This window comes from Chrysochloris asiatica, unplaced genomic scaffold, assembly GCF_000296735.1.
Source record: "Chrysochloris asiatica unplaced genomic scaffold, ChrAsi1.0 scaffold00060, whole genome shotgun sequence".
NCBI lineage: Eukaryota > Metazoa > Chordata > Mammalia > Afrosoricida > Chrysochloridae > Chrysochloris > Chrysochloris asiatica.
The window spans coordinates 5,069,847-5,078,584 of NW_006408578.1; the positions used below are offsets into that span (position 1 = coordinate 5,069,847).

The 8,738-nt window shown below is 39.7% G+C and overlaps 1 pseudogene; it reads right to left on the reverse strand.

The window, feature by feature from the left end:
- Nucleotides 1–204: 204 nt before the first annotated feature.
- LOC102824590 lies at nucleotides 205–2,018 on the reverse strand (annotated as a pseudogene).
- Between the last annotated feature and the right edge of the window lie 6,720 nt (nucleotides 2,019–8,738).

An 8,738-nucleotide genomic window follows, 5' to 3' on the forward strand; every position in this document is an offset into this window, starting at 1 on the left:
TTATGTTCCTGGCCATGTGGCCAGCTAAAATAGTGTCTTCTATTAAAGTAAGGAAATCCACATAAAACAAACATCATTTTACTTAAAACTTCCTTTAAAAAAAGCACAAGACTCCAAAATAAAACTGTGTAAGTCTTGAAACAAAGCACTCATGGCCACATGTTTGAGTCTGATGTCTGATGAGTCGTGTAGTCCACTCATTTGTCATGCTTCAAGGGTCTCTTCATTTGCTCCACAAGTACCAACAACACAAATTAAACAGCTTGTCACTGGAAAAGCACAAACTTTGGAGTTGGCAACCCATTTGTCTGTTTCAGTGTTTTACTCCAGGGTGTGAACTAACTGCCCCCCACCTTGAAAACCAGCCAGGACGTACACTATCAAGCCCACTGCTACGCACTTCACAGTCACACCCTTCCAGGGCATAGGTGAGACCATCTTCCACTCATTTAATTTAATATCGTAATACTCCACATTGTCCAGACCACGTAAACCATTCTGATCTCCCAAAGGAAATATCTTGACCTTTACAAATACCAGTCCAGGGTTCTTCCTGACCTCAATCATTGGGCACAGTTCAGTCCACATTTCTGTGGCAGGATCATAAACTTCACAGGAATTCAGCACTTTTCCAGAAACATTGTTCCCTAGCTTCCACCACAGACATAGATCAGGCCATTGGCTTCCACCATCCTGTGGGTGCAGCACTGAGTCAGCATGCTGGGCTTCGTGGGCCAACTCTCAGTTTTTGTACTGTAGCATTCAAATAGACACACAATAGAGTTTCCTACTTCTGAACCTCCAGACATGTAAATTTTGCCTTTTGCAGCACAGGCAGCAAGGCTATCTCGAGGTGTTGGAGGGCCCAGTTTGAAATACCAGTTATCCTTCACTGCATTGTAGCAATCCATTTGTTTTATGGGGGAAAGCTGAGATCCACCCAGAATGTACACTATGTTATCCCAGAATACACACACAGCATCGCTTTGTTTTTCAAAGGGACAGCGGATGTCTGTCCAGCTATAATCCTTTGGGTTAATATCTACATGACCGTGGTTGTTGTTGTTGTTAAGTGCCGTCGAGTCGGTTCCCATAGCGACCCTGTACAGGGTTTCCGAGGGTGTAAATCTTTACGGGAGTAGAAAGCCTCATCTTTCTCCCGCGGAGCAGCTGGTAGTTTCGAACCGCTGACCTTAAGGTTCGCAGCCCGATTCGTAACCACTACGCTACAAGAGCTCTATGTGGTTAGGAGCCTCCAAATAGGGCTACATGGTAGTCATGTTTCTTTCTTCTAGGCCTTGTTCCTTCTACCAGTTCTTCTCGATCCTCTGGCGATAGTAGGGGATACCACATTCCACTTACTACCATCTTAAGGCATTCAGGGTTGTCTTGAATAAGTGGTGCAGCTTGTATTGCTTTACTTAAGAAGTTCTTTAATAATAAGAGGAAACCTGATTTTAGCAAGGATATCAACCATAAATGGCTGGCGATTAGGTTCATTGTATTTCAACCACCTGACTACACCGTCATAAACCTGATCTTCCGTCTCACAGTCAGAGTGTCCTGGTTGAGGAGGTGTGTTACTCGCTTAACATTAAAACTCATCAGTTTTATAAACTTCAGTAAAATGTTGATGAATAAAGTAATCTGCAGTTGCTTTCAATTCAGGACAGCCTAGAGACTTATAGAACACTTATACCAAGACAATTTGAAGCAGCAACTTGTTCTTTAAAAAAATCAACGCGCATTTTCTTCACAAGTTCCAACTGGTACTGGTTTGCTGCATCTAACAAAGACTGTACATTGTTGCTATTCACATAAATCCTAGCAGTATAAGCAAATTCCACAAATTGTTGAATAATGTCAGGTTCAGCATCTTTGAGTTCTACTTCAAAGGACTTTGATTCAAGCATGTTAGCTGTGAACATTAAGTTTAAAAAATGGCTGGCTGCAGCAAGAACAACACGATGAGCAGGTATCTTCCTTTCCTGGACCACGAGGATCACATCACATAGCGTTTTCTTGCAGACTTCTCCTGGGGTCCACAGAATGCCATGAGCCTAAGTGTGGCGCTGTGGGCTACTGCATCAGACTGATAACACGGATCTACTGACTTAAACAAACAAAACTCCATCCTATTCTTTTTGCAGAACAATCCTTTCTGAGGGTATTACATGACTTTTACAGGTGAAATATATTGAAGTTTCCAGAGGTAAAGTCAATTACCTAAAATCATTAAGAGGAGAATTTCCACCTCAGACCTTGAACCAAATCCCCTACCTGTTATTGTTGACTTGATTCTGACCCATGGTGTCCATATGTGTCAGAGTAGTCATTTGTACTACTCCAAAGCCACTGCCATTGACTCATAGCGACCTTATGTAGGGATTCTGAGGCTGTAAGTCTTTACAGGAGCAGAAAGTCTCATCTTTCTCCTGCGGGGAAGTTGGTGGATTTGAGTTGTGATTAGTGTAACCATCAATGTCACCAGGGCTACCCAGGAGGTCTAATTGCCTACAGGACATTACCTTTGCTCTCTGGGATTGCAGTAGATCGCTGAATTGTTGAAAATGCCATAGAATCAATCTACTTACAAAGAAACCCAAATGTGGGTCAGGGTTGCCACTTTAGCTGCTTTTACTGGGTTTTCAAAGCTAAAGTTTGAAAATTAAGAATGCGGTCTCTGAGTTCACTCGACCTGGATTCAGTTTCTCGCTCAGCTACTCACTAGCTCTGGAACCTTTGGAAAGTGGAATAACAAGTTTTTTTGTTGTACTTCTTTTCCTGTTCTATGAAAATTGTTAATAATAGTTTCTACCTCATCGTGCCCTTATGAGAATTAAATGGGTAATATACATACTGAGATTATTGCAATGTCTACCATGTGGAAATCACTCAATAAACTGTAACTACTATTACTTTCTGGAGAAATATAAGGCTTTCTTCTTCCGTAAAGATTTGCAGCCTTGGAAACCCTAGACAGGGACACTGTGAGTAAGCACAACTAAAATATTGTTGTTGTTAAGTGCTGTTGAGTTGGTTCTGACTCATAGTGATCCTGTCTAGCGTTTCTGAGGAGAAGTTGGAGAATTTGAACTACAGACCTTGTCGCTTAAACTGACCAGTGCATTATCCTGCAGTGTCACTCCAGGATTCCTTATTACACTAGTGAGTCTCATATTTTGATCACCAACTCATATGTGAAACTCACTTCACCTGAAGACTCATATCTCCTCCTGGGGTTGAGATAAGAAACTTTAACTGGATAGGTTTACCTGGACCGCTACCCATCGCCATAGAGTTGATTTAGACAAATAACGATTTGCTAAGATTGAGTAGCACGGCCCCGTAAGGTTTGTAAGGCTGCAATCTTTACAGAAACAGACTGACACATATTTTCCCCACGGAGTGGCTGGTGGTTCAAACTGCTGACCTTTTGGTTAGCATCTGAGTGCCTATCCACTGTGCCACCAGGGTTCTTTGTATAGTTATAAAGGAACAAAAACAAAACCTACTGCTATCAAGTCAATTCTGACCATAACAACCCTATATAGACTTTCCAAAAGAGCTCTCGTAGTGTAATGGTTATGAGTCAGGCTGCTCATCTCAAGGTCAGTAGCTTGAAACTTCCAGCAGTTCTGCAGAAGAAAGATGAGCCTTTCTGCTCCCGGAAAGGTTTACAGCCTTGGAAACCCTATACAGGGTCGCTATGAATCATAACCGACTCCACAGCACATTACCACCACCACCACCATAGGGTTTCCGAGACTGTAAATATTGACTGGAGCAGAAGCCTTATCTTCCTCCTGAGGAGTGGCTGGTGGGTTTGAACCACTGACCTTTCTATTGGCAGCCCAATGCCTAACCCACAGCACCAAGTTTCCTAAATTCATGATGTCCCAAATAGAATTCACTATTGACAGGAACTATGTGTGCATGACTCAACTGTACTCATGGCAACCCCATGTGTATCACACTAGAACTGGGCTCTGTAGGATTTTCAATTACTGATTAAAAAAAATTTTTTTTTTTTACAAATAGATCACTAAGCATTCTAAGGCATCTCTGGGTGGCCTTGAACCACAAACCTTTTAATAAGCAAGCATTTAAATGTTTGCAGCTTGCAGCGACTCCAAGAAGGTGACATAGTGAGTGGAGTGAGTACTGAGAAAATAACTAATAAATTGTAGCTGTTATTGTTATATATTCCAGAGCTGTTATTTCTCCTGTGTTCTTGCTTTGTAGAGGATACAATATCATCCAGGATCTGATCCAGAAAGCTAGGAGTCATCTGGAATTCCTGCCTTTTTTCCATCCTCCAATACCCACTACTCCATAGTCCATCAATTTGTCTTCTTCAAAAGTATCCTTTTTACCTCTGTTTTCGTAGCCTCACCATTTTTAAAATTCAGTTATTTGAATGTGTTTTCTAATGGTCTCTGGAACAAAAGAACTGTCCCCACAATTCAGTTATGCAACAGGGCATGGTGAAATTTCAAATGGAAATTGTTTGCCTGAAATCCTTCATTGATACCAACCAGCCTCTAGGATGGATCGCTTAACTTGTCACCAGATACAAGGCACAACCTCCATCCAGCCTAGCTGTTCAGATGTTGTAGCCACAAGTCCTTCTGACATTCACTCTCATGCCTATAGGCATGAGCATTTACTGCTTGTCAGTCCTGGCATAGCTTTCCCCATCTCTATTCTCCTGGATTTTATGCATTAGCAAGACCTTCCACTCCTATCTATCATCTGGCTCCTGATCAGGGAGAGATGCTCTTCCTATGGCTTCCTTGTGCTCACACTTGTATCATGGACGATGGCACAATGTGTTGCATTTTCTTTCTCTTTCTTTACATTGCTTAGCTAAATACATGGTAGATCGAGAAGGAATATTTTTGTATAAATGAACGAGCAAATAAAACACATACGCTGTAAACTCCTTGAGAGAAAATACTTTTTCTCTTTAATATCCATATACCCAATTCAGTATAGCCTGAAATGCCTAAAAAAATAGCTCTGTGAGGAAACAGCTTCTGTTAAGGAAAGGTGAATGGTGATGTTGCATAACATGGTGAATAACGCTAATGTCAGTGACCTGTACGTGTGAAGACGGTTGAAATGACAAATGTTTTGTTAACTCTGTATTAATTACAACTAAAAAAAAAGAAAGAAGGAGAAAAGAAATGCCTGTTGCTTGAAAGAACAATAAAAAGTACATTTACTAGAGACCTAATCAGAGGCATCTGGAAATCAATATATATGAATCTTTAGGTAAAGCACACTAATTCAGCTTCCTGGTTACTGAATTTTCTGAAACAAGATTATGTGTAAAAAATGTTACTATAGTCTTCAGAAATAAGCTACACTGCTTAGTACAATAAGCATGCACTTTAAGCTTAAAGTTCATTATTGCATAGCCTAATACAGGGTCGCTATGGGCTGGAACCGACTCAATAGCACTTAACAACAACAATAATACTTATATGCATCTGTAACCTCATATGTATATGAAAGGGGGACAATGAATAAAGTAGACTGCAGAAGAATTGATGCTTTTGAGTTATGGTGTTGGAGGAGAATATTTAAAGTGCCATGGGCTTCCCATAGAATCAACAGATCTGTGTTGGAAGAAGTACAGCCACAGTGCTCCTTGAAGGCCAGGATGGCCAAACTTCATCTCTCATACTTCGGACATATTATCAGGAGGAACCAGTCGCTGGAGAAGGATATCATGTTTGGTAAGGTGGAGGGTCAGAAAAAAAGAGGAAGACCCCCAGCGAGATGGATTGGCAAAGCGGCAGCATCAATGGGCTCAAGAGTGGCAGCAATTGTGAAGTTGGTCCAGGACCGGTAAGTGTTTCGTTCTGTTGTGCATAGGGTTGCAATGAGTCAATAGCAACTTGATGGCACATAACAACAACAACAATAATACTTAATCCAAGCTTTATTGCTCAATATTTACTATTTAAAAAGTAACCAGGTTTTACCAGCACTAAGTAAAGGCCAGTAAGTAGGTTTCACTAGGTGGTTGTTCAGACATATCCTCTTAAGTGACGGCTGTTTCTATGTTTCTTGGCACCTATTATCCATTCCTCAGTCAGTTCCATAAACCTTATTTTATCATTCCATTTCTCTTACAAATTGCTTTCAGAAAATTTGCTAACATGTAAACAACTTAAAGTGTTAGAAGAAATCTGTATCTTGATGTGGACAAAGTCTTACAATAGAATGGATGGTCCGACAGGTAGTATTGTAGACTTTAGTGAAAGACCATGAGAACACTTGAGATCTCAACACTTGCCTCTCCCATACCCTAAAGTTCCTCTCTGTATATCAGGAAAAGAGATATGCATTATGAAAACTGGCTTTATGGAGAGTGGATTCCACAGTATGACTGTTCAGCTTGTGAGAAAAGTGGTAGAGCAAAGAATGTAGATAAACCCTATACTAAGAGGGTCTCCAGGTAACATGGCGCCTGCTACCTGCAGATAACTTGATCAGATAATGAGTTTATAGAAAGAAAGAGCCATATCTGCGTATCTAACACAGTTTAATGCGTTAGCCAGGACTCTGATGACTGTGAAAACACACATTTTCTACAATCTGATATTCTATTTGCTGCAGGGGAGTCCTTATTGTAGTTGTTATTAAATGTCATTGAGTTGGTTTCAACTCACCGCGACCCTTTTGGTCCCGTGCCATCCCTACATTGGCGGTTGCATTTGAACTCATTGTTTTTGCCACTGTTAGTCCATCTTATTAGGGTCTTCCTCTTTTTTGATGACTTCCACTTTACCTAGCAGTATGTCTTTCTCCAGGAACTGATCCCTTCTCCTGACAATATTTACAAAGTATGAAACATGAATTCTTGCCATCGTGGCTCCTAAAGAGATTTCCACTTGATCATGAAGTGTTATTATGATATTTTTTATATGTTGTTGGAAGATTTTGCTGATAATTTTGCACCTAAGCTCGTAAACAATGTAATTTTCTTTTTTAGTGATGTCTTTGTCTGGTTTGGGAATCAGGATTCTGTTTGCTTCATAAAATGAATTCTGGAGCTGTCCACCTTTCTTTACATTCTGGAATAATTTGAATAGAATTGGTGTCAACTTTTCTCTAAATGTTTGGTACAATTTACCAGCAAAATCATCTAGCTCTTGACTTTTTGTTGTTGATGATAGTTTTGTGTTTTTTTAATGACTTGATCAATTTCTTCTTTTGCTATGGGTCTGTTCAAGTTTTCTGCTTCAATCTATGTTAGTGTAAGTAGGTTATGTATTTCTAGAAATTTTTTCATTTTTGCTAGATTTTCACAGTTGTGAGGACTTGCATTTTAAATTTTATTTTATATATTCATATTTTTTATTATTCTTCACAGTGAGATGCAAGTCTTACTAAATGCTGTAGTCTTAGATCCTCATCAGTAAATATTTCAAGTCCTCTTTGCTTCCAGCAAGCAAGGTTGTATCATGTGCGTTACTCAAGTTGCGATGAGTCTTCCTCCAATTCTGATGCCACATTCTTTGCCATATAATCCAGTTTCTCGGATTATTTGGTCAGCATATAGATTAAGTATGGTGAAAGAATTCAACACTGGCACACACCTTTCCTGATTTTAAACAATTCAGTGTCCCCTTGTTCTGTTCTAATGACTGCCTCTTGGTCTATGTACAATGAAGTGTTCTGGAATACCCAATCTTCTCAATGCTATCCATAATTTGTCATGATCAATGCATTCAAAAGTCTATGCATAGTTAATAAATTTTAAAAAGTGCTAGCCTCATGGTCAGCAGTTCAAACTACCAGCTATTCCATGAGAGAAATATGAGGCTTTCTGCTCCCATAAACATTTACAATTTTTTATTCCATCAATTCCCGGTGCCTTGTTCTTTGCCAATTCCTTCAATGCATCTTGGACTTCCTCCTTCAGTAGTATTGGCTCTTGATCATATGTTACCTCTTGAAATGGTTGCACATCAACCATGTCCTTTTGGTACAGTGACTATGAGTATTCTTCCCATCTTCTTTTGATGCTTTCTGCATCATTCAATAATTTGCCAAGATAATCCTTTAGTAATGAAAGTGGAGGCTTGAATTTTTTTCTTCAGTCCTCCCAGCTTGAGAAATTCTGAGCATGTTCTTTATTTTTGGTTTTCTGACTCCAGATCTCTGTACATTTTGTTGTAATATTTGACTTTATCTTCTCGAGCTGACTTTTGAAATTTTCTGTTGAGCTCTTGAACCTCCTCATTTCTTCCATTTGCTTTAGGCTCTCTATGCTGTAGAGCAAGCTTCAGTGTCTTTTCTGACATCCATTTTGATTTTTCCCTTCTTTCCTGTCTTCTTAATGACTTTTTGCTTTCTTCTTGTATGATATTCCCTGATGTCATCCCACAACTCTTCTGGTCTTTGGTCTTTAGTTTTTAATGTATCAAATCTGTTCGTCAGATGATCTCTAATTCAGGTGGGATAAAAATTAAAATCTTTCAAGAAAGTGAGGCAGCACAGGAGGCACTCACTTATCTATGCCAAGAAATCTGAAAGACAACTATCTGGCCGACTGATTAGAAAAGATCCATATTTGTGCCCATTCCAAAGATAGGTGACCCAACGGAATGTGGAAATCATCAGACGATATCTTTGATATCCCATGTGAGTAAAGTTTTACTAAAGGTAATACAGAAATGGCTGTAAGCATACATTGACAAAGAACTTCCAGAGATCCAAGC